General features: G+C 39.6%; 1 protein-coding gene across 10 annotated transcripts in view; it reads right to left on the reverse strand.

Moving 5' to 3' along the window:
- CDH18 (cadherin 18) overlaps nucleotides 1-27,476 on the reverse strand; it is a 551,977-nt gene that overhangs the window by 331,331 nt on the left and 193,170 nt on the right. The window lies entirely within an intron of this gene.

Here is a 27,476-nt window from a genome sequence, read left to right on the forward strand (position 1 = left end):
TTGGTATTCAAATGAAAGTAATAAAAAGTAAACAAATCTAAAACAGAAAAGAGAAAAAACTGAAGAGTTAATTGGAGCTTATTTCCTTACCCACCAGCCAGAAACGTAGTGAGTCAGAAGGAAGTCACCCCCATTTCTAACAATACCCAGTTCTAAAGTCCTTATTTCTTTTTTTTTCCCCTAGAAAAATACAAGCACAAATGCACGCAACCTCTCACACACTAGTTTGAACACACAAAAGCCCACATATGCTTTACAAAAAAAGAAAAAAAAATAGCATCCAGCATAACATGCAAGAAGTGGCATGATTACGTTATCACATATGGCTGAGCTAGGAGGCTGCATATTTCAGGTTTAGTGAATTAAAGTAACCACACTGCTACCATTAAGGTCAAATCTTTATTTATAATAACACAGAAAAAAAAAAAATGAAGTAAAAGTGGCTTTACTTAAGGGTTTTGTGTTACTTTAACTGATAATATAACAGAGTCTCATACAATTTGTCAGATTGCTTCTTTGCATGGCAATTTTTGAGACTTAAAAGGCCAAAGCAGAAGCAAAATCTTCTCTTCATCCAACAGCTGTTTCAATCTGGGTGCCATAAAATTTTCATGGTACTTTGAAAACATGATAACTGAACAACGGTGAGAAAAACTCTTAATTGAATGACAGGTGTTTTAATCAACATTTAGCTGGAAAGTGTCCACAAGAGTACCTTTCTTTCATATTAATATCTTTCTTATTGAGATACATTAAGTAGAAGCCTTGCTCCATGAAACAAGATTTAAAAATCATCTGTAGCCTCTCACACAAGTCACTACACCTTTGTATTGATAGATTAAGTGGAGCATTTAATCAGATTTATTGATTTTACAGTGCTTTCAGAGACTTGAGAAGACATCTGATTCTATACGTCAGACAATTTGGATGTTTTCTTCTCTTACTGTGCCTTAAGAGTCAACTTCAGTTCCATATGTATCTGTATTTGTCAAATATGTAATAAATTACTTCATTCTTATGATATTAGATTGGGGTAAAAACATCACAGATTTAGTCTAGATACTTAAAAGTCCACACTTCCTAATAGAAATATTTTGGTCTTACAGACTGACAGTTTTCTTTCCTTAGTTGTTTTTTTTCCTGTAGTGCACAATTGCACTGCAGGAATACACTCCAGTACAGTGGTTGTAAAGAACCACTGATCAGTTTGTACCCTGTTATTCACATAACCTGAATTTTAGTGGTATCTAGAGACCTAGCTTCTTGAAGGAAAATTCCTGCCACAAATCCTGTACCAAGAAAAAAAAAAAAAAAAAAAATTTTACTCATGAAACATAGAACTGGGTCTGCAATGGTGTGTTATGAAGTATGGAAACAGGAGTTCAAATATTATTACTAAGGTAGCAACTGAATTCTCAGAAGTCATATTTGCAGAAGGTTTCAGGAAAAAAGCAGCCAGAAAATGAGAATATTTTCCTTACAAATTTTTCACTGTCTTATTAATGCCAACTGATGGCATTAGGTAAAAACATTACTACAAACAAAGGTACATTGATTTAACTTATACATTTATCTATAGAAAATAAAAAAGACACAGAATAAAGTTTATCAGACTGGTGGAGCATATTTTACTAATACATTCATTATCTAGTCCATTTTAAGGACTTACTCATGTCACCCACTTCTTCACTAAAGCTCAATTTGTTTAAAAATACATGAATGTGAGCTACTAGCACACATTTTTGTTTGTGTCTGAGTAACTGAATGAAAGATTCTTGCTGTTGTTATAGTACGGAAAAGAGAAGAGCTCTAAAACATTGATTTTTCTCTTGGTATTCCTAAATTAACCAAAACTTAAAAACAAACAAACAAAAAACACCACAACCAGTATATCCTTTCTTATAGAAAAAAATGTGCAGCCAACAGTGACAATGACTAAAGTTTTCAGCTTACATTTGTTTTACCTATAGTCTATTACTCAGTCTCAATGCAAAATATAATTGAAAAAGTTCACTTTCGGGAGACAAACTAAATAATTCTGCTCCTAAATTCTTGATTTTCAACCACTTGCAAAGAATAAAGAAAAAGCTTCAGCAACAACATAGGGACTGTTATATAAACATCTTAGACAATTAAATGATGCTAAAATAATCATGATTGTCTAAATAATCAAGCAAAAAATAATGCACCTTAAAAGCAAAAAGTCTGGTTTGATTAAAAACATTACAAGAATAAAAGTGAATTAAAACCTGTTTCAAATTTAAAAAATTAAAAATAAAAACCGTGTGCTAACCAAGGCAAGGAAAGGCAGAGTTCTTAGGCACAGTTACTGAGCCTAAATAAATTTATGGGATTATCTCCCAAACTATATCCTATCTAAACTCACAAACCTGTAGAAGATTTTAAGCTGAAGCAGTGTGAAGAAAACACTATGTAAACATAGCTGTGCAAAGCTGCCAAATATATGCGCTTTTTCTTACCTGCCGTTATTTTGCCCTCCCCCAATTTTTTTTTTCATTTTTTATATGAAGTAGATAAAAAGCTCAACCCATAGAAAAATTGATGTGTTTGGGTTAATGTCATAGAGTGCAAAATTAATATTAAAATATTTTAAGTAAAAATGAGATTCAGGTTGCTTTAGGCTGCCAGCATCATTTTTTCCTCATTTTCCATTATAAGTAGTTTATCGTTAAGCAGACCTGAACTAGACATTAAGGAGTATGATGCCACTCAAAATTCTTCAATTTCCAAAGCTTCACGATGTTGCAATTGATTCCTACCCTTTGTTTCTAGAAGAAAGAGTATATCAATATTGCTTGCAGAAGAACTTGGGTTCTTCTAGAATAGCTTAAACAACATTTCATTTTGATATTTGTAAATATTACCAACAACAAATACTTCCTCACACCCAAATGTACTGCAAGGCATCAGGCAACTGAGATCTACAACAGGCATGCTGTCAAGATTTAACTTTGCTGGACACTTTTTACCCAATACTTTTAATTAAGTCCATTGTAATTCTCTGGGAAAAAGACACGACATTACAACATTTCTAGGATAAGAACCACCACACTTTAAATTAATTTCACTAATTTATTACACAATAGCAAAAGTAATTACAGTTAAATTTAGGGACACATTTCTTACAGTGTTAACTCTGGAGCATGGATGACTATAAGTTGTAGCATGACTTGATTCCTATTATTCCTGAGGAAGAGTCCTGCAAGTTAAATGACCTGTGACTTCTTTTTTACTTACTTTAGATTGCTTAATTAAGGACATTTACTACATTGGACAAATCCCACTTGCATATAATTTGATCTTCATAAGGCATTAACATCTGTATGGGCATAGACCTCTAATGGTAGAGAACTACTATTATTCTTGTTTCTACACTGAAAATTGATGCAGCATTCAAGTTTTATTACCTATTACCAAACCCCTAAATGTTTGTAACAGCCTCTCTTCAGTTTGAGGAAAAACATGAAATCAAAATAAATTAAAACTCAAGCAAAGAAGTTCTCCTATGTCACCAAATACACTATTTCTACCCACTTCTGAACAGGTACTCTCAAGTTTATTTTAATATATTTGCTTCTGGAAGCCCTAGGAACATTCATAAAGATACTCAGAAAATATTGAAGTTAACTGCACCAATTAAGCTTTAAATACATCAGGTTACAGCCAAAGGGTTGGCTATTACATACACTGCTATGTCACTGAAGTATACATGTGCTTCAAATCTCTGCAAGAGGTTCTTGAAGACCAGGTATACAGAAGTTGAAGAGAAGAGACATCTGTAAATAAAGGGGACCAATAGGGTAAAAAACATGTTTGTTATGGTTTAACCTGGCTGGCAGCTAAACACCACACAGCCTTTTGCTCACCCTGCCCCCTCCCTCTCTGGGATAGGGGAGAGAAATGCGAAAACTGAAGGTTGAGATAAAGACAGTTTAGTAGGACAGATTATTATCTGTACTTATTATTATTATAATAAGTACAAAACAAGTGATGCACAATATAATTGCTCACTACCCGCTGACCAATGCCCAGACTATCCCTGAACAGCCCCCCCCACACACACACACCTTGGCTAGCCACCCCTATATATTGTTCAGCATGACGTCAGATGGTATGGAATATCCCTTTGGCCAGTTGGGGTCAGCTGTCCTGGGTCTGTCCCCTTCCAGTTCCTGCTGCACCCCTAGCCTGCCCACTGGCAGGAGAAAGCGAGAAGCTGAAAAGTCCTTGGCTTAGTGTAAGCACTGCTCTGCAACAATTAAAACATCAGTGTGGTATCAACATGATTCTCATCCTAAATCCAAAACATAGCACCCTACCAGCTACTAGGAGGGAAACTAACTCTCTCCTAGCTAAAACCAGGACAGTAATAAGTTATTAAACTAAAAAAAAAAAAAAATAGAATAAAAAAATACCGTACAGCCACACATACTCAAAATATTACTCTTTCATAAAGCTGATTTAAGAAACTGCAGATTTTTTTTATTTTATTTTTTTCCTGGGATGTTCTTTTCTTCTTGAATTAGGTCTGTTATAATCCTTTTTTGTTGTTGTTGTTGCCAAACACATAGCCTTGTTTTCTTCAAATTTCTGATTCTTTTCCTTATACTGGATTAAAATAAGACCTATCACCAGACAATCTTCCTCGAATAAAGAGTAATGCAGTTACTCAATGACAGAAGAACAAATCCAAGCCTCCATTTTAACTCAGTTTTGGCACCAGTTCTGTCTCTGGTACCATTTCTATTTGTGGAGAAAGAAACTGTATTGATTTTTCTCCTGATGCAATCTTTAACAGGAGTGTAGATTTAGATTAGATAGAAGGAAGTAATTCTTTACTCAGAGGGTTGTGAGGCCCTGGGGCAGGTTGCCCAGAGAAGCTGCAGATGTCTCATCCCTGGAGGTGTCCAAGGCCAGGTTGGATGGGGCCATAAGCAACTTTGTCTGATTGGAGGTGCCTCTACCCATGTCAGAGGGTTGGAATCAGATGTCTTTAAGGTTCCTTCCAACCTCCCATGAGTCTTCGATTCTTTTCACCGCTCTATACTGGCTATGTTGAGTAAGAAGTAGCAAGATTTTGCTTAGTCCATACATACAAAAGTACACAAGACCCATATCTAGGTCCATGAGTCTCTAAATCACTGAGAATGTAAATACTCTCTTTTCCCCATACACAGCCTCAAATCCATATTCAGAGTATGCAATACAAAAGAAAAAAAAAAGAAAAAAGGTGGGGGGGAGACTAGGAGGACACAGAAAAATAAATTCTTAATAAAATAGTGATAAAACAGTATAACAGTCACGTGTATTCTTAGAAAAGTAGGCAACGTATGATAGAAGTCTTAGAAATCTTCACTTAAGTGCTTAATAGTTTTAATTCACTGCTGAGATTTCATTTGTGAACAAAAAATGCTAGGTTATCACTAGTTTTACAGGTATCTGAACTTTATGCATTTTTTAAATTGTTCATGATTTCAAGAACAGATGCTAAGTCCTATTCTCATTTAAATGTTTTACTTAAAACAAATTCCACAACTGCTTACATCCATATTATCAAAGCAATTTTTTAATGGTCCATATAAGCATCTATCTGGAGTGTAGACTGGAAGCATATCTTGAGCACAGACGATAGGCTTCAGGTATCTGTAACAACTACAGACTTTACTAGAACAGTCACAAGGCCATTTGCACTAGTAGTTACTCATGTATATACATTAGCACACAACATTTAGAGATCACATTAGAATTCCACTGGAAAAAGTGACCCTTCACTTACTAAGGCATTACATCTAATTTATGAGGAAGCTGTAATAAATTAGGTAGCTAAATCTCTGGCTGAAAGAGATCATAGCTGTGTGTTACCAATTAACCTCTCAATGCACAAAACCCCAAACGGCTTCTAGTGATTTTGTTTTTTATTAATTGTAAGTGGAAAGCATTCACATTATACAACTCAATAACTGATCTCACTTCACACACACACACACACACACAAGAGTTCTTCATAAAAAGAGATGGAAAAATATATTTAATATTTTAAGTAGAATGATATTCCTATTATTTACTTTCAATTAACAAATCTAAAGTGGGAGTTTCAGGTAAAAAAAAAAAATGAGGTAGGAGGAGGTGATAATCAAAACTATTAGTCAAAGTTCTGAATAAACATTAAGTATATCAGAATGCTTCATTTCAATTTACACGTTGTATATGTTACAGATATACACATGCACACATCTACTATATATAACATAATGCATTTAGTAATTCAAAAGAAGAATAAACATTATATACTATCAGAATGTCCTACGTCTTTCAATAACTAATTTTTCAAATTCAATATAGCTTGCTTTAAACAAACATGCATTTCCTGGTACAAAAATACTTTGTTGTTAAAATTCCAGGCAAGTCTAACAGTGCTTACTCTCAATTCAGACAGTCTCAGATTTCTGGCTGCAGTGCCATTTTAATTTATATTACCAGAAGGACAAAACCAAACATCTAGCACCATAAGAAAACTAGACTTTATGAAGAGCAAATACTCAAGAAAGAGGAATACATCTGTATTAAACAGAAACAGGACAAAACAGAAAACAAAGGCATCATAAGTTTTCTTCAGAGAATGATGATGAAAGCAAAAAATGGTATGAGCTCATTTTCTTGTAAAACAATCAGAAGTGATTGTTGAGAGCTCCCTTTGGATATACAGAAGTAAAGGCTTTGCTTTCCTTCAGCCTGCTTGAAGTCTGATCTTCACATAAAAGAGACAGCCCAAGAAAAAGGAAACATAATGTTTATAAGCCACCACTTAGAAGAATACTTCCAGACTCACAGAATTTCCTACAGCATATTCTAAATTGCACACTGGTATACAATCTTTTCTTCATAGCCTATAGCCTCAGGCTGTTCAGGGAGGTTACAGAACAATTTTTTGGTTCCCCAAAATTGACTGTTGAAAGTAATCTGTGACTTCAGGATGAGGACAGTATTTGAAATGACCAAAGGGTTTGTGTTTATTGTGCTGACTATAGCCATCTGCGTTGCTGAAGGAGAGCAAAGATGCCAGCTAGTCTGGGCTAGGAGCAAAAAGGAAAAGATGACAATACAATAATGCTTGCATTAGGAGAAACATTAGAGGAATGCTTAATTTTCATTAGACAATTGAGTTTCAGCTGCAACTACAGTGTTTAAAATTAAAAAAAAAAAAAGTAAAAAAAAAAATGAAAATACTACTTTGTTAATTGGAGTACAATTTTGATGTTAGAGAACAAGTGATTTAGAAAATTCTTATCACTGTACAATCCAGGCATCTTAGGCAGGTATTGCTTCAGTTTTGCTTACCTATCAGGTGTGAACAACACCATTTTATTTGCTTGCCTTTTTTAGCTTTGTGAATATCCTGAACTGGCTTCTGACTTGGTCAGATAATTGCTGGGGCCTGCATAAAAGCAGCAGCAGGAACACAGTTCCAGGTAAAGGAAAATCTTAACCTGCTTTCAGGAACCTCTCAGAATCCCTGAGAGACGTGTGAAATGTCGCTATAAGATTAGTGTAAAGACTGTGTCTCCAGGATAGCTTGCTCATAAGTGCTGTTTTAATAATACATTCCTCTACACTACAGACAATACTAGACTCTATAGAGTCTATAGAATCTATATTTAATATGGACACACAAGGTCTTATTTCCTCTTTATCTAGAGAAAGTGCTACATATGTTTGAACTTAATACAGGCCTCACGGCATTTTTGCCTAACCTCCTCCTCGTCACTGGGACAGACAGACAGCAATAAGCTATAAAATTGCTCAAGTAACTTCTCAGAAATGAAAGCAGGCAGAAGTACCACACTGGTAGTACTGTTGTCATTGTATTTTAAACTCACTGGAAAATTGTCACAGCTGCTGAACAAATTAGGGGAAACAACAAAGGTGTGAAATGCTGTAGAAGTGTTGTCTCTTCCATACTGCAATGGCCTTTCTTAGGGCACTTTTGTGAGTCACTAATTTCTAAGGTAGCATTAGGAAAAAGATCCGAGGAATCGCATGATTCTCCTGAAATTTAACATGGTAATCTGAAGAAAAAAAAAAAAAAAAGATTAAAAAAAAATCTGCAGTAAATTCCTTCCATCCATACAGCTGGAAGCTTTCAGACAACACACAGAGGAAGACAACTTTCGCTCTTATTAGTAATTCACCTTTGCTTAAATGCCCAACTTATTGCTTTTCAGACTGCAGGTAGTTAGTTCAATTCCCAATAAAGCAAGGCTTTATGTACATTCAAGAAGTACTTAAACTAAAGCAGCTGATTTAATGCTGCTGTCTGGATCATTAGTGTGCTAGCAGGGGGCTCCCAAATCATTAGTTTAAGAACTGCTAGTCAGTTGTTGCTTAAAGAATTTTTCAAAGTGCTGCACCAGCACTCAAGGAACTTCAGAACATCAAGAACTTGTTCTGTATCTTGACAGTTAGTTATATTTCTCAATTATTGTGACATTTTACACATTTTGAAGAGCAAGAACTGCACAACTTGATGAAGAAGTAAAACGTCAAGCCTTCAGTACTTATTAAGTACTTTAATTGTAACACTTGCAGTTACCCAGATTGTTCTGTTATGGACCGATTATATGACAGCTCCTGAGGGATACACAATATTGCAGTACAGTAATGAATTAGCACCTCAGTCAGACTACTAAATCCGTTTTGTGAAGGACAAAAAACACCTACATGAAGGGCACAAAGCACAGCTAGTGACTGTCTCCTAAAAGACAGTATTTTTCCCATTTTACGATTTTCTTTCTTGTTACCCATGTGAACATAAGTAATCCACACAAGCTGTTGTTCGTGTGAACACATCCATGTGGTTTCTGTACCATGAACTCACACCTACATACACAGTGCTGCAGTAATCCTGAATGAAACTCTTGTGCTCTCAGTATGAGAGAAAAGAACTTGACTCATTTCAGCAGGTAACATGCTTTTAGCAGCCAATTTTACTAAAATTCTTATGTAAAATGAGAAAGAAAGTATTCAGGAAAAAGCATGGCAACAAAAGTCATTACAACCACCACGGCCGCCTCCTACAATAGACAGTGCCTCTCCCCCAGTTCCAGACCCTGGACTCTCATTTGGGACCCTACTGCTGATTCTCAGCAGGCTTCTGGGGAAGAGTTTCTCTTTCCCTTGATTTTCTACATTTTGTCATTAGACTTGATATGTCATCAGCTTGGATCTACATAATAAATATTCCTGCATGTGAACATATGTTACATCTTTTGTCCAAAAACAACAAAAAAAACCACCACCTTAGTTTTGGATGTTTCAATAGAAAATGCTAGCGGTGTGAAGTATCACTTCACTCTTTCCCACAATAAATAAATAAATAAAGGCAGTGACAAGGTTTTGTTTGTTTGTTTTTGTTTTTTTTTGTGTTTTTTTTTTTTTTTGGCAAAAAAGGAGTCTCATTTTCTCTGCTGGGATGTATAGTATAGAATAGACTTAAACACCATTTCACTTCATGTCTCAACTTATCAAAATTTATAGAAAAGCTGTACATACAGTCTCTACGCAGGTATTCACAAAAATTAACTATATTTTCAACAAGTGATTGCTTAAAATAGGTATTTAAGTTGATATTTAAGTTAAGTAACTTACACAGTCTGCTACTAGACCCAAATTGATATGCCACTGCTGATATCTAAAATTCTCCATTAAAAAACTTTTGTGCTCACTGGAAGTTGGTCTTATATTTCCCAAAATAAAAGCACACAGCTTCCACTCACAATAATTCCAAATCATACTGCAAATATGATGACTGCAGAGAAATAACATTTGGTTTTCCCTTTCAATTAGGGGGTGTGAGTTGTCATAAGATGCTGCTGCTTAAGATAGCTCCTGTCTTTCTCCTCCTGTGCTCCTGGTATATCACTAGCCAATAGGAACAGAAATTAGCCTAAGTATTGAGCACAACTTTCTTACTTGAGTACTTCTTCATTTTCTATTGAAGCACAGAGAAAGAATACGCTAAGTTGTTGCTACAGTTTTACTCTTTCTTTTTTAATAACAAAATGAGAAACTAATGTTGAAGAATACATCAATATGAAGTAATTTTCATCTGAGAAGATGAGATGCTTTTTATGTTAAAAACTGAAAAGAGAGTGAAGAACATAGGAAAAACAGCCAAACTCGAACTCTCTCCACCTAAGGTTCTGAAATGTAAAGTTTCCAGTGTTTTATAGGTGTAAAAAAAATATATGAAGTCTCACTAAAGTATTTTGCAGATGTTAAAAAAAAAGATTTGTTAAAGTTTTACTAATGATTTAGATATCTTATACTACATTAAATTATGTCCTGTCTGTGGATTCACTGTCCTTCACATACTCAGTACAACAAAGATGAAGGCAGCTGATTTATCTAAATATTTCCATCGATACCGAAGCAACACAAAAGTTCTATACAGAACTGAAAGACAAATAAACTGTATTTGTCAAGTTCTTCTAATAACTTGTTTCCTTGTCATTGTAACACCTACATTTTGCAGTGTTTATCTTAGTAAAACACTTTTTAAATATAATCATTTTAAGTACCTCAATTTGCTTATAACATTATTAGCATTAGCACATTCAAAGGATTTTGGAAAAAAAAACTGAGAAGGGTTACCTTTACACATACATTTTCAGTCTCCATAAAGCACCTTAACAGACTGTGGGGGGATTAATCTGCTCACATTTTGACTTAGAAAATGTCTACATCAGCTACTCATTTAGACTCTTTACGGTCAGTGCAGGGAAACATTTTTTTCAGTGCAGTTCATCTTATCCTGATCTAGATATCTGTAACAGGGCAGACATAATGCCTATTTCTTTCCAACAACCATAAACCTATGGCCAGCCTTGCCATCAAAAATAATTATTGGGTAAGTATTCTGTCATGCAAGATCCTGAAGGCCTTTATTAAGTTTGAGTTCTATATTTTGATATGGAGCTCTGCCTCCAGGAGCTTCAGAACATTACACCTGCAGTCCTGGTACTCTCACAACAGATGAAAAATTTCCAGAACTGAGTAGCTAAGAGGCATTCTCCTGCACATGCTTTATTCCAGTTGAAGTCAGTCATGTTGTCTACATGTGATTTGGCTTCCTTTCTCCACCAATATCACATACCCTGCCTCTAAATAACACATTCCTAGAGGTTTTCACAAGTGCTGATTTCCCCCCGCATCCCATCTGTGTCTCTCTAGCATTGTGCTCTATTTTTTCTGTTATTTGGAATATACTTAGAATAAGATGTATTATGAATGATTTTAAGAGTCTTATATGCATATTTAGAAGGTCTTCCAGAAGAAAAAGTAGCTTAACAGTCAGCTATTTTTAGATGGCCATACAAACCTCACCTGACCTGCAAACCTTGCTACAGAATTGGCAAACCAATTCTATAGGTCTGATTTCTTCAAAAATTACTTGATGTGCCTGATGAAAACACAGGATGCTTTGATACCTGTACATTACCAGTCATCACTAAAAACACAGTATGAACAATTTTTTCCATGAACAGAGAAAAAAGTTATTCTTTCTACCGATTTGTGTTTGTTCCTATTTTTATGACAATGACATCAGCTCCCTAACAGCCCTATCATACCCCTGCTAAACAAAAGATTACACATGCTGCGCCTGCAGCTATTTGTACACTGCAAGGATAGTTAGAACAGACAGGATGACTAGCTGATTAGCTGCTGCAAACAGCAGGTGGGATACTCAAGTCCTGCCCTGTCTGTCCTCCCCTCAAGGGAACACTAATGCAGCAATTCCATTCAAGCTGTTAGTCACACAATGTACAAATGCAATGCCCCTTTAGACTTCTTTACTTACATCTTTGGTAGAAAATTGTAAACCAATTGAGAAGGAGGGATAGGCAGACACGGCCAGGCAGCTTCATGAAGCCACATATAAAATGTAGAACAGGCCAAAAACAACCTAAGCATGAAATGAAAGCACAAATTCTTTTTTTTTTTTTTTTTAAACATACCTTTACATAAAATAAGTTCTTAAATTAAATTGTAAGACAATACATACTGATGGACTATAATAGCTATGCAGATTCTGTTCTACTGCTCCTCCAAGACTGTCTTGATTGACTATATTCAGCACATCACTGTGTGTGAGAACTAGCTATAAATTTGTTGTTAGCACTACGTTTGCCATATGTGTAGGACTTTTTGCTTAAAGAAGCGATATGAGGTGTCAATACCATTTTAGCACACTTGAAAACAGAATACAAATTCAAGGACTGACTGCATGTGTATGACCATATGGTCATAACAGACGAGCTACATGGAATATGTTTTTTTTGTTTGTTTGTTTGTTTTTCTCCAGAAAATTAATATTAACTTGAAAATACAAGCCTTATCCCCTCAGATTTTCATCATTTAGTATTATTTTTATGAAATTGCACAAGCATAGCATAAGAAAGCAATACAATATCAAATATAATGGAAAGAACAAGTACAAATCAAAATCTTCTTTTTTTCTTCTTTTTTTTTAAAAAAAAAGACTATTTTTCTAATTTAGAACTCATCATGATTATTCCTGTCATTTCTTAAGTCATCAGTTTAAATCTGTTTTTCCCTATCTCCAACTTTAGCTGAATTTAATTCCTTTGTAAACATCTACAGAAAAATTAAATCTCTTAAATAACGGAGGTTGAATGTTGTGGAATGGCTTTCTCATTTTATACTCCAATGCACAAAGTAAGAAATACATTCATTAGAAACTGAAAAGGAAAGATGGAATTGTTCTTTCACTTGACTATTCTCAAAGTAATCATCTTTATTTAAACCAACATCATGTGCACAGTTAAGAAACTGCAGTTATACTTGGCCTATAATCTTCAAGGAAGAAAATATCACCTTTTATTGATTTTCTTCTCCAGTAGTGTAGAGAAAGATGGATCAAACGTAAAATTGGACTTGCAAGATTAAGTTTCTTATTAGAAACGATCAAAGAAGATAGTATTGTAATACTGTTGTATTAGTACTACTGTATTGTTACTTATTAACAACTGCATTATTGATACTATTGCTATTACCTATTATTGCTATACTATGATAGTTAAAATCTGAAAGACCATTAACACGAGCATGTCACTTCAAATAACAAGTGAAACTAAAGAGCTGACTGAGCAAAAGCTATGTCTGAATTAAAACAGAAGTATAGCAAGAAAATTCTTAATGAATGAAAATCATGTGGGAATGAAACGTATAAATGCAAAAAAAAAAAAAAAAAATCTATTTTCAAGACTTGTTAGAAAGTTTCCCCCCAAAATTTCTTTCAATTAAAAAAATAATTTAGAAAACTTTTGAGATTAACACAAATGTTTCCAAAAGTAGTTTCCAATTTCACTTGTAGAATGTGTGCAAAGAACACCTCAATAAACTGTTATTTTAAAAGTGGCACAAAGTTATCAATATACACATCTATTTCCCAAAAGATGTAATGTTATGAGTAAGAAGCAATGAACACTGCACTTCAAACAGCCCACTCATTTCAAAAGCTGGTGATATTTACTAGATGTCAGAAGGCAGAAGTCCTACAGTGGGGCGGGAGCAGTAAGAAAAAAAAAATGAAGGCAGCTCTGCATTTTCCTGTTCCTGCTATCTTCTTCTAAAAGAAAATCTGCTCTCTAAGCACTTCAGAACTTCTTATCATTAAAACAAATGTGAAATACTGGTTTATTTTCTTCTCCTTCAACTTCACAGCTCTTCTAAACAATACTGAGAGCTGTTTACTCTCTCAGGGCTGGTTAGTCAATTCACTGAAAGCAAACAGGACTGCCTAGGTACCATTCTGATGCCATCATAAATAAATACAGCTTGCCAAAAAGATCTTGATTACATCGGTTAAGCAAATTTTCTCTTCCAGTTCTAAACACAACAACATCAACTTGTTTAATGTCTCTATTATAGCATCCCTCACAATACTTTGCTGCTACACAATACCTCACAAACTTTAGCTGCTTCTCAGTTAGTCACTGCTAATAAACTACCTTCTCTGTCAAAAGGGATATCTCCTTTGCAGTTATCTCACAAGCTTAAAAATAAACATTAAAAAACATTGAAATTTGTGCCAAAGTTTGAGGGTTTAGGGCAGCTCATAACAAATGCACAATAGATTTGATAGAAGGTAGACAGGTTAGATAGAAGGTAGACCCTTTAGACAACACTCTTCACTCAAGAAGTACCTAGCAAGCAATCTTATTTTCATATGATACCGTTAAGCATGGAAAAGCAAGATTGATAATGAGAAATGCATGTATAATTTCCACGGTAGAAATGAAGAAAAAAGTAAAATGAGAAGCACCACTGAATGACTGAAGTTTAAAAACAAAACACACCAAAAACAAACAGACAAAAAATTTTAAAGAGAAAACATAACCTCAGTTATATCTTGAAACCAACACAGAAAATTCAGAAGAGCTCTTTCCCCCAGAGACAGATTATGGGAAGGATAATGACTGTAATTACACCACGTTATCATCTAACCAAGTACTCTATTTTCTAAGATGGAATACAGAGTTGCACATATTCAAGGATAGCTCTAAATTTCAAAGTTGTGGTGCAGGTAAGTAATAGTATACAAGGTGTGAAGAATATACCCTCAATTAAGCTACATATGATACACAGCTGGCAATTAACAGCCGCAGCTGAAATGGTACAGAACATGATTTTACTTTGTCTTCCAGATGAATCATGCTTGTAATCAAAGCAGCTGCAGCAATAGTTGAGCTTTGTCAGCAGAGTTTTTATTTTGTAGTACACATGACTATAAACCCAAGTTTATAGTGTTTTCAGCAAGGAGTGTGTGTTCATGTATGCTTGGCTGACATTAACAAGAGTAAAATACAAGTACTAATTAACTAATTGAATAAAGTCACTGCCACATAAAATTCAGAAGTGTTAACCCCAGTAGTTCTACATTCTGAAGTCTCATGAAGTAAGCATTAAAGTCGGCAGTATACAAAGGAGTGAAATTCAAGTAACAACGTGACCTTTAAAAAAAAGGTACTCGAGAATGAGTATAACATATCTGATTAAACATATGTCAGAGTCAGAGCAGAACTGATGGATTGCCTTCCCTGGCTCATTACATAGAGGGAAAAATAAAGGGAAAAGAAATAGTTTTCCAAGCAAGAAGTGTTTTCGAAATATCCTCTGCTAGAAAACATCACTAAAAAATAAATAAATAAATAAATAAACTCGTAAATAACTTTTTAATGGGATGCCATTGTTTATCATATACAGCAATAGAATGCACCCACATAGCAGCCTTCCTTCCCCCCACAACAACTCTAATGTAGAGCATTACTCAAATAATAGTAAAAATTGTCATTATGTTTAGTGCTGCTGCTTTGCACAGTTCAGATCACTGAAATTTTGTAACCTGCCACTGAAGAACACTTCTTGAGAAACTGTTGAGAATTAACACTTTATAATTTTATTCCCAACTTTGAGACAAAAGAATAAAAATGCTAAATCCTTCTTTTGGAAAATATGTCTAATTCTCTTAAAGAGCTGCTTAAATAGAAACAGAATCGATTTCTACACTGAGATGAACATTGCTATGCCAAAGCCCATTAGATACAATACAGGAACCTAAGATTCATATATGTAAAAACTCTTCATACAGTCTCATGTAACAAATATTGGCTATATTTTATTTCTATTGAACAATTAAGTTAATTTCTAATTTCAGTTTTAAATAATTTATTTATACTTTTAGAAAAAAAATCATATAATTTCTAAGAATTTCAGTAAACTAAGATTGATTTAAAGTGCAACCTCAAAACAATTTTCAGAACTGGTACCACCACTTATTAAGTTAGCTGTTGCAGTTTTCTGTTTGAAGCTTTATTTAGTGTGTTTTCCACACACCTAAGAAGTTTCTTATTCTTCTAGCCAAAAATCTCAAGGTTGAGAATGCTTAGGGGTGACCTTATCACACTCCACAGGTACCTTAAAGGAGGCTGTAGCGAGGTATGGATTGGTCTATTCTCCCACATGCTTGATGACAGGATGAGGGGGAATGGGCTAAAGTTGCACCACGGGAGGTTTAGGTTGGATAATAGGAAGAACTTCTTTACTGAACAGGTTGTTAGTCACTGGAATAGGCTGCCCAGGGAAGTGGTTGAGTCACCATCCCTGGAGATCTTTAAAAGACGTTTAGATGTAGAGCTTAGGGATATGGTTTAGTGGAGGACTTGTTAGTGTTAGGCCAGAGGTTGGACTCAGCGATCTTGGAGGTCTCTTCCAACCTAGATGATTCTGTGAAAGAAATAACACATCCTTAAAACTGTTACTTGGTCCCAGTTTTTAAACTCTTTGATGTAATTGTTTTCCAGTTATTAAAACTGGTTATTTTAACAAATGCTCCATTCACATAACTGTCTTTTTGCACATTAGCATTTCTTACATACATCCAAAGATACCAACAATCTACATCTACAAAAGAGATTTATCTAAAGACCAGTATATTTTTACCTGTTCATCTTAGATGCCAACAGCCACTTATAATATACATCTAAAACCACAAACAGCAAGCTGAGAGCTAATCTAGAATTATCCCAGAAAGTTTGAGGCCACCACAGGGCAACCTCAAACCAGAAACCTCCCTGTCTAGTACAAGGGGGAGGGGTGTTGCAACAGCTGCTGCTGTAACCCATCACAAGGGGTTTCATTAACAGATTAATTCACATGGGGGCTAAACTACCACTAAAATCAATCTGAACTTGGTCATAAAAAGAAAAAAAAAAAAAAAGGCAACAAAACTTCTCAACCTAAACTAAATCCATGATAAATGTATGAATAAAAATCTTTCTTACACATTCAGATATTTTAAGATGACATGACTATGAAAGAAATTTTCTTTCTATAGACAAGATGAGTGTGACTTGCTTTCTTCCACTTTTGAAGTAATTCCCCCTTGACAGCTTACAACAGCTGAAACTGTTTTACTAAGCATAAGGAACAGAAATTTTCAATCTTTGTTAAAGGTAAGTAACTTGTGAACAGGATTACCATTCCTATCACTTGATTAGGAGAAATTCTAAATAATTTCCTTAGATATAACTTCAAAACTTCATTGCTTCTTGCTTCATCATATGTAGACTTTTTGAACATCTCCTAAGCAATCTCCTCCCTTTCTCGATAGCAATTTCTCTTAAAAAATATATATTTTCTTATTCCAGCAGCTTTATTTTCTGAAAGAAGTGATACTGGAACTCTTTCAAATCAACAGTGTTGTGCAACATAGGCTTCTACAGTGTTAAACATAAACATAAACTTCTAGTGTTAAACATTTCCTCTGCCTACATTTTTATCTGCTTAATTCAAAGAACAACCAAGTATTAAGAAGTAAGAAAAGTTTCTTACTGTGTTCATAAAACAGAATTATAGGGATTTAAAAAGTTCTTGATTTCTTTTTGTAAAATAAATGCAACTACTGACAGAGAAGGAAAGGTCCATATTTTAGTTAAAGAGAGACACAAGATACCTAACAGAGACAGGGTTAAGACTTTGAAGATTGTTATTGATCAAACATGCAAAATATCCATTGTCTTGTATAACTCTCCTTAGCCAGTTATAACCTTTTACTGTCTACATACAGTCAGCTGGAATACCCTGGGACTTCCTGAGCGAGCAGCAAAACTAAAGAAATAACTAAAGTTTTCCACTTCCTCCCATATGCAGACAACAGGATTTTCAGACATTGTCGAAAACAGCACTAAGTAATTGTGTGTATAAAGTAGTGTAGTTTAGCGACTATGGAAAATAAAGAATATCTTCAATATTTTGTTGAAATGACTAATCTTGTCTCAAGCCAATATAAATTACTTCGATACACTACAAACTCTCTCTTGTGATCTACCATCAATCTTTTAAGATCCACTTCTATAACTCTGTTGGTACTGATGGCATCAAGCCTTTATATAGTAGTAGAGACTTCATTTAGCAATCACATTATTTGTTCTGATAAATAATCTGAAATTCTACAGAAATGAGATGGCTACACAAAAGCTGAGAAACAAACTCAGATTTTATGGAGAAACCAGACACCCCAATGAAGGTCATTCTTCACTTTGTTATTCTGATTTGAATTGGCCAGAAAACTAGTGAACTTCTAGAAGTGTTTTAAGACACATTAATAATGATTTGGGATAGAAAGATGAATGTGTCATTTGTTCTGTATACACAAGAACTACAGGTTACTGTATCTGGCTGTGTCCTCAGAGCACTCTTCTTTCTGCTGTGTTCACTATCAGTTTTCATCCTATTATTTTGTTAGAGATTTTATCTTAAAGTAAGGATGAAGTGTCCCAGCAAAGAAGGAAAAAAATCAGTAACATCATACAGAACGTTGGTGATCTCTCATCTAGAATATTTTGTACAGCTTTGGTCATTCTGCTCGATAAAGCTGCTTTTCAACTAAAATAAGAGCAGAGAAAAGCTAGTAATGTATTAATGGAATTGCAGGGACTCTTTCGTGCAAGAAAACTAAAGGAGTTAAACAAAATAATGACCAAGAGGAAAATGATTGCTCTCTAGAAATTCATTAGATGACACAGACTGCGGATGGAAAAGAACTATGCAAAGTAAAAGACAAGAAAGACAGTTAAGTGTAGTTTTTCCTCTCTTAGCCCCAGTAGTTAAGAGACAAATGAGTGATGCAGATCAACAGAAAGAACAAGAGAAAGGCATGCATCACAAACATTTTAAAAGCAACAGCAATGAATCAACAAAACAAGACAAAACAAGAAACAAACAAACAAACAGAAAAGAACAGCCAAAAGATCAGTCCAGAAAATCTACAGGCTGTGTACCTCACTTTGGTGGAGAAAAAGTGGCTCAGAGGGAAACCTTACTGTGCTCTACACCCACCTTAAAGGAAGCTATAGCGAGGTGGAGATCACAGAATCACAGAATCACAGAACTGTAGGAATTAGAAGGGACCTTGAAAGATCATTGGGTCCAACCCCCCTGCAAAGCACGATCCTCAGAGCAGGCTGCCCAGGCATCTAGACAGGCCTTGAATATCTCCAGAGAAGGAGACTCCCCAACCTCTCTAGGCAGCCTGTTCCAGTGCTCTGTCATCCTTACCGTGAAGAAGTTCTTTCGCATGTCGGTGCAGAACTTCCTGTGTTCTATCTTGCGGCCATTGCCCCTTGTCCTATCACCACAAACCACTGAGAAGAGGTTAGCTAAATCCTTATGTCCCCCACCCCTCCGATATTTATAGACACTGATAAGATCCCCCCTCAGTCTCCTCTTCTCCAGGCTGAACAAACCCAGGTCTCTCAGCCTGTCCTCATAGGAAAGATGCTCCAGGCCCTGTATCATCTTTGTGGCCCTCCGCTGCACTCTTTCCAGGAGATCCCTGTCTTTCTTGTACCGGGGAGCCCAGTACTGGACACAGTACTCCAGGTGAGACCTGACCAGGGCAGAGTAGAGGGGGAGGATCACCTCCCTTGACCTGCTGGCCACGCTCCTTTTAATGCACGCCAGGATCCCATTAGCTCTCTTGGCCACCAGAGCATGCTGCTGGCTCATGGTCAACCTGTCGTCCACCAGGACCCCCAGGTCCTTCTCCACAGAGCTTCTCTCCAGCAGGTCATCCCCCAGCCTGTACTGATATACGTGGTTGTTCCTTCCCAGGTGCAGGACTCAGAATCACAGAATCACAGAATAGTCTAGGTTGGAAGAGACCTCCAAGATCACCCAGTCCAACCTCTGACCTAACACTAAAAAGTCCTCCACTAAACCATATCACTAAGCTCTACATCTAAACGTCTTTTAAAGACCTCCAGGGATGGTGACTCCACCACTTCCCTTGGCAGCCTATTCCAGTGACTAACAACCTGTTCAGTAAAGAAGTTCTTCCTGATATCCAACTTAAACCTCCCCTGGTGCAACTTAAGCCCATTCCCCCTCGTCCTGTCACCAGGCATGTGGGAGAACAGGCCAACCCCCACCTCTCTACAGCCTCCTTTAAGGTATCTGTAGAGAGCGATAAGGTCGCCCCTGAGACTCCTCTTCTCCAGGCTGAATAAGCCCAGCTCCTTCAGCCGCTCCTCGTAAGACTTGTTCTCCAGACCCTTCACCAGCTTCGTAGCCCTTCTCTGGACTCGCTCAAGCACCTCCATGTCCTTCTTGTAGCGAGGGGCCCAAAACTCAACACAGTTCTCGAGGTGCGGCCTCACCAGAGCCGAGTACAGGGGGACAATCACTTCCCTGGACCTGCCGGCCACGCTGTTTCTTATGCAAGCCAGGATGCTCTTGGCCTTCTTGGCCGCCTGAGCACACTGCTGGCTCATATTCAGCCGACTGTCAACCATCACTCCCAGGTCCTTCTCTGCCTGGCAGCTTTCTAACCACACATCTCCCAGCCTGTAGCTCTGCTTGGGGTTATTGCGCCCCAGGTGCAGGACCCGGCACTTGGCCTTGTTGAACTTCACACAGTTGACCTCAGCCCATCGGTGCAGCCTTTCCAGATCCTCCTGCAGAGCCTTCCTACCCTCGAGCAGATCGACACACGCACCTAACTTGGTGTCATCTGCAAACTTGCTGAAGGTGCACTCGATCCCCTCATCCAGATCATCGATGAAGACGTTAAAGAGGACTGGCCCCAGTACCGAGCCCTGGGGAACTCCACTAGTGACCGGCCTCCAACTGGATTTGACTCCATTTACCACGACTCTTTGGGCCCGGCTATCCAGCCAGTTTCTAACCCAACGAAGCGTGCTCCAGTCCAAGCCAAGAGCAGCCAGTTTCCTGAGGAGAATGCTGTGGGAAACGGTGTCAAAAGCCTTACTGAAGTCAAGGTAGACCACGTCCACAGCCTTTCCCTCATCCACTAAGCGTGTCACCTTGTCATAGAAGGAGATCAGGTTCGTCAAGCAGGACCTGCCCTTCATAAACCCATGCTGACTGGGCCTGATCACCTGCTTGCCCTGCAACTGCCGCATGATGACACTCAAGATAATCTGCTCCATGAGCTTCCCTGGCACTGATGTTAAACTAACAGGCCTATAGTTCCCCGGGTCAGTCCTCCGGCCCTTCTTGTAGATGGGCGTCACGTTTGCTAGCCGCCAGTCAACTGGGATCTCCCCCGATAGCCAGGACTGCCGATAAATGATGGAAAGCGGCTTGGCCAGCTCCTCCGCCAGTTCTCTCAGTACCCTCGGGTGGATCCCATCCGGCCCCATCGACTTGCGTACATCCAAATGCTGTAGCAGGTCGCCAACCATTTCCTCGTGGATTGTGGGGGCCACATTCTGCTCCCCATCCCCTTCCACCAGCTCAGGGTACTGGGCGTCAAGATGAAAAAGTGGTCTTGCTGTTAAAGACTGAGGCAAAGAAAGCGTTAAGCACCTCAGCTTTTTCCTCATCTCTGGTTACTAAGTTTCCCCCCGCATCCAGTAAAGGGTGGAGATTCTCCTTAGTCCTCCTTTTTGTGTTGATGTATTTATAAAAACATTTTTTGTTGTCTTTAACAGCAGTGGCCAGATTGAGCTCCAGATGAGCTTTGGCCTTTTTGATTTTGTCCCTGCACCACCTCACAGCATCCTTGTAGTCCCCCTGAGTGGCCCGCCCTCTTTTCCAAAGATTATAAACCCTCTTTTTTCTCCTAAGCTCGAGCCACAGCTCTCTGCTCAGCTAGGCCGGTCTTCTTCCATGCCGGCTCGTCTTTGGGCACGCGGGGACAGACCGCTCCTGCACCATTAAGATTTCCCTCTTGAAGAGCGCCCAGCTTTCCTGGACTCCTCTGCCCTTCAGAACCGCCTCCCAAGGGACTCTACCAACCAGTGTCCTCAGCAGCACAAAGTCAGCCCTCTGGAAGTCCAAGACAGCGGTTTTACTGATCCCCTTCCTGACTTCGCCGAGTATCGAGAACTCTACCATTTTGTGGTCACTCTGCCCAAGACAGCCCCCAACCAGCACGTCTCCCACCAGTCCTTCTCTGTTAGTGAACAGAACGTCTAGCGGGGCACCTCTCCTGGTAGGCTCGCCAACCAGCTGCGTCAGGAAGTTATCTTCCACACTCTCCAGAAACCTCCTAGACTGCTTTCTCTGGGCTGTGTTGTGCTTCCAGGATATGTCTGGGAAGTTAAAGTCCCCCACAAGAACAAGCGCTGGCGATTTCGCAACTTCAGCCAGCTGCCTGTAGAACTCCTCATCCGTCCCCTCATCCTGGTTTGGCGGTCTATAACAGACCCCCACCAGGATGCTTCCCTTGTTGGCCTTTCCACTGATCCTGACCCATAGCGACTCCACCTTGTCATTCCCAGCCTCAAGTTCGATGACATCAAAACACTCTCTAATACAGAAAGCCACTCCACCACCCCTTCCGTGCTGCCTGTCCCTTCTGAAGAGCCTATAGCCAGACATTGCAGCACTCCAGTCATGAGAGTGGTCCCACCACGTTTCCGTGATGGCAACCAAGTCATAGCCTGCCTGCTGCACAATGGCTTCCAGCTCCTCCTGCTTGTTGCCCATGCTGCGTGCATTAGTGTAAATGCGCTTCAGCTGGGCCTTAGCCTTCTCCCCCAGCCTTGCCACTGTTCCCCCTGGCAAACCTCCAACAGGCTTTGTTTCATCCCTGCCCCCCTTCTTACCTAGTTTAAAGCCCTCTCAATGAGCCCTGCCAGCTCCTGGGCCAGGATCCGTTTTCCCCTTGCGGACAGTTGGGACCCATCTGCGGCCATCAGGCCAGGTGCCGAGTAGAGCGCCCCGTGGTCAAAGAACCCAAAACTTCTGTGTTGGCACCAGCCTCTGCACTTACTCTTATTAAACCTCATTTAGTTTCTTCCTGCCCATCTCTCCAGCCTGTCCAGGTCTCGCTGAATGGCAGCACAACCTTCTGGCGTGTCAAAACACTCCTCCCATCTTTGTGTCATCGGCGTACTTGCTGAGGGCAGACACTATTCCCTCATCAAGGTCGTCGATGAAGATGTTGAACAAGACCGGACCCAGCACTGACCCCTGGGGAACACCGCTAGTCACAGGCCTCCAGTCAGACTCTGGTCCACCGATCACCACCCTCTGAGCTCAGCCAGTCAGCCAGTTCTCAACCCACCTTGCTGTCCACTCATCTATCCCACACTTTCTCAGCTTTGCTAGCAGGATGTCATGGGAGACAGTATTGAAAGCCTTGCTAAAGTCAAGGTAGATGACATGCACCGCTCAAATCAGTTTCTTCTCCCAAGCACTAATTGATATGATGAAGAAATGTTCTTAAATTGTGTCAGGGGAGCTTTAAGAGAAAAATCTTCACTGAAAGGGTTGTGAGGCATTGGGACAGGCTGTCCACAGAAGTGGTTTAGTCACTATCCTTAGAGGCCTTCCCAAAATATGTAGATGTGGTGCTTAGTGACATGGTTTCGTGGTGGACATGGCAGTGCTAGGTTAAAGGTTGGACCTGATGATCTTAAAGGTCTTTTCCAACCTAAACAAATCTATGATTTTATAAATTACAACTGATAACATTATTGTAACTGAATTAATAGTAATTTGATTATTAGACTAAAATTATACTAAAAAATATTTTTTTGGCTTTTCATATAAGCTGTCTGCTTTCTGCTACAGCTCAACAAGATTTTGACTGAAACTAATTGATGGGAATTCAAACAACAGAATTTGTAACGTGGCTGCAACAAATTAGTAATGATTTTACACTTATCATTTTCACTTCTCACTCCATTGTCTTCTTTCAGAGATAATAATTAAACTACGTAATAACATGACAATACTGAAGTGCTTTATCTGTATCTGATAATTTGTCCTTTTGTCTTATGTTACTTGTCTATATCAGTGCTCTTCTAATGAAGACCATTTTCTTCTGGTAAAATAAGGACATATTTGATTTGTGGTTTCTTGAAATAAGCAAATTAATTCACAGAATCACAGAATCACAGAATTTCTAGGTTGGAAGAGACCTCAAGATCATCAAGTCCAAACTCTGACCTAACACTAACTGTCCCCACTAAACCATATCCCTAAGCTCTACATCTAAACGTCTTTTAAAGACCTCCAGGGATGGTGACTCCACCACCTCCCTGGGCAGCCCGTTCCAATGTCTAACAACCCTTTCGGTAAAGAAGTTCTTCCTAACATCCAACCTAAAACTCCCCTGGTGCAACTTAAGCCCATTCCCCCTCGTCCTGTCACCAGGCACGTGGGAGAATAGACCAACCGCCACCTCACTACAGCCTCCCTTGAGGTACCTGTAGAGTGCAATAAGGTCACCCCTGAGACTCCTCTTCTCCAGGCTAAACAGTCCCAGCTCCCTCAGCCACTCCTTGTAAGACTTGTTCTCCAGACCCTTCACCAGCTTCGTAGCCCTTCTCTGGACTCGCTCAAGCACCTCCATGTCCTTCTTGTAGCGAGGGGCCCAAAACTCAACACAGTTCTCGAGGTGCGGCCTCACCAGAGCCGAGTACAGGGGGACAATCACCTCCCTAGCCCTGCTGGCCACACTGTTTCTTATACAGGCCAGGATGCTGTTGGCCTTCTTGGCCACCTGAGCACACTGCTGGCTCATATTCAGCTGACTGTCAACCATCACTCCCAGGTCCTTCTCTGCCTGGCAGCTTTCTAACCACACATCTCCCAGCCTGTAGTTCTGCTTGGGGTTATTGCGCCCCAGGTGCAGGACCCGGCACTTGGCCTTGTTGAACTTCACACAGTTGACCTCAGCCCATCGGTGCAGCCTTTCCAGATCCTCCTGCAGAGCCTTCCTACCCTCGAGCAGATCGACACATGCACCTAACTTGGTGTCGTCTGCAAACTTGCTGACGGTGCACTCAATGCCCTCATCCAGATCATCGATGAAGATATTGAAGAGGACCGGCCCCAGCACCGAGCCCTGGGGGACGCCACTAGTGACTGGCCTCCAACTGGATTTGACTCCATTTACCACAACTCTCTGGGCCCGGCTATCCAGCCAGTTTCTAACCCAACGAAGCGTGCTCCAGTCCAAGCCAAGAGCAGCCAGTTTCCTGAGGAGAATGCTGTGGGAAACGATGTCAAAAGCCTTACTGAAGTCAAGGTAGACCACGTCCACAGCCTTTCCCTCATCCACCCAGCGCGTCACTTTGTCATAGAAGGAGATCAGGTTCGTCAAGCAGGACCTGCCCTTCATAAACCCATGCTGACTGGGCCTGATCGCCTGCTTGCCCTGCAAGTGCTGCGTGATGACAATCAAGATAATCTGCTCAATGAGCTTCCCTGACACTGAGGTCAAACTGACAGGCCTGTAGTTTCCCGGGTCAGTCCTCCGGCCCTTCTTGTAGATGGGCGTCACATTTGCTAGCTGCCAGTCAAGTGGGACATCCCTCAATAGCCAGGACTGTTGATAAATGATGGAAAGCGGCTTGGCCAGCACCTCTGCCAGTTCTCTCAGTACCCTTGGGTGGATCCCATGTGGCCCCATCGACTTGTGCACATCCAAGTGCCGTACCAGGTCACCAACCATTTCTTCATGGATAGTGAGGGCCACATCTCTCTCCCCATCCCCTTCCACCAGTTCAGGGTACTGGGTATCCAGAGAACAACCGGTATTGCAGCTAAAGACTGAGGCAAAGAAGGCATTAAGCACCTCCACCTTTTCCTCATCTCTTGTAACTAAGTTTCCCCCCGCATCCAGTAAAGGATGGAGATTCTCCTTAGTCCTCCTTTTTGTGTTGATTTATTCATAAAAACATTTTCTGTTATTTTTAACAGCAGTAGCCAGATTGAGCTCCAGATGAGCTCTGGCTTTTCTAATTTTGTCCCTGCACAGCCTCGCGATATCCTTATAGTCCTCCCTACTGGCCTGCCCACTTTTCCAAAGATTATAAACCCTCTTTTTTTCTTCTAAGCTCATGCCACAATTCTCTGTTCAGCCAGGCTCGTCTTCTTCCCCGCCAGCTCGCCTTTGGGCACGTGGGGACAGATCGTTCCTGCACCATTAAGATTTCCCTCTTGAAGAGCTCCCAGCCTTCCTGGACTCCTCTGCCCTTCAGAACCGCCTCCCAAGGGACTCTACCAACCAGTGTCCTCAGCAGCACAAAGTCAGCCCTCCGAAAGTCCAATACAGTGGTTTTACTGGTCCCCTTCCTGGCCTTGCTAAGAATAGAGAACTCCACCATTTCATGGTCACTCTGCCCAAGACAGCTCCCAACAATCACATCCTCCACCAGTCCTTCTCTGTTTGTGAAGAGAAGGTCTAGAGGGGCGCCACCCCTGGTAGGCTCGCCAACCAGCTGCGTCAGGAAGTTATCTTCCACACTCTCCAGAAACCTCCTAGACTGCTTTCTCTGGGCTGTGTTGTGCTTCCAGGATATGTCAGGGAAGTTGAAGTCCCCCACGAGATTTCGCAGCTTCTGTCAGCTGCCTGTAGAACTCCTCATCCGTCTCCTCGCCCTGGTTCGGCGGTCTGTAACAGACCCCGACCAGGACGCTAGCTTTGTTGGCCCCGCCGATCCTAACCCAAAGGGACTCGACTTTGTCATGCCCAGCCTCAAGTTCTACAACATCGAAACACTCTCTAATATAGAGAGCCACTCCACCACCCCTTCTGTGCTGCCTGTCCCTTCTGAAGAGTTTATAGCCAGTCATTGCAGCACTCCAGTCATGAAAGTGGTCCCACCACATCTCCGTGATGGCAACCAAGTCATAGCCTGCCTGCTGCACGATGGCTTCCAGCTCCTCCTGTTTGTTACCCATGCTGCATGCATTGGTGTAGATGCACTTCAGCTGGGCCATTGCCTTATCCCCTGGCCTTGCTATTGTTACCCCTGGCACAGCTCCAACAATCCTTGCTTCAGCCCCATCCCCCTTCTTACCTAGTTTAAAGTTTAAATTTAAATACTTTTTAAATTTTGAGCATTACTAACTGTCTTATTATACATTCCCTCTTTTACATGTTTGTTCCAAGGCTTTTCCAACTGCTTAGGGAACAAATATGTGCTTAAAATGGGAGGTTGGGATTTGGTTTGAAAACTGGCAGGAACTCATGACTTACAGATGGGAGGAATGCTGCTAAGCTGAATGGCAGTATCTTGAAAATTGGTAAAGGCATCCAAACATTGTTGAGTTCAGAAATCATCAGACATGCAGCAAGGAACCTCTGCCTGACAGAAACAAGAAATTTAAAATGAGGTGACTGGAACACTGCTGAGGACAGCTGTGGTCAGCTGGATTTGCTGCATATCCAAAGGGTCAGGCAACTTTCAGAAAAGCCAGATTGTGGTCCCTGAGTCCCCCATCCCTCTTCACCACTAGCATCTGAAACACCATTTTAACAAAACTCCATTTTTCACTGGGGGAGAATCCTATCTCTTCACACTAATTAAAAACAAAACAACAACAAAAAAAAAACAAAACAAAAAACAAAACACAAACTACCAAGGCTTTTTGTTTGTTTATGTCTAACAGCG

The sequence above is a fragment of the Oxyura jamaicensis genome, chromosome 2, assembly GCF_011077185.1.
Source record: "Oxyura jamaicensis isolate SHBP4307 breed ruddy duck chromosome 2, BPBGC_Ojam_1.0, whole genome shotgun sequence".
NCBI classification, from domain to species: Eukaryota; Metazoa; Chordata; class Aves; order Anseriformes; family Anatidae; genus Oxyura; species Oxyura jamaicensis.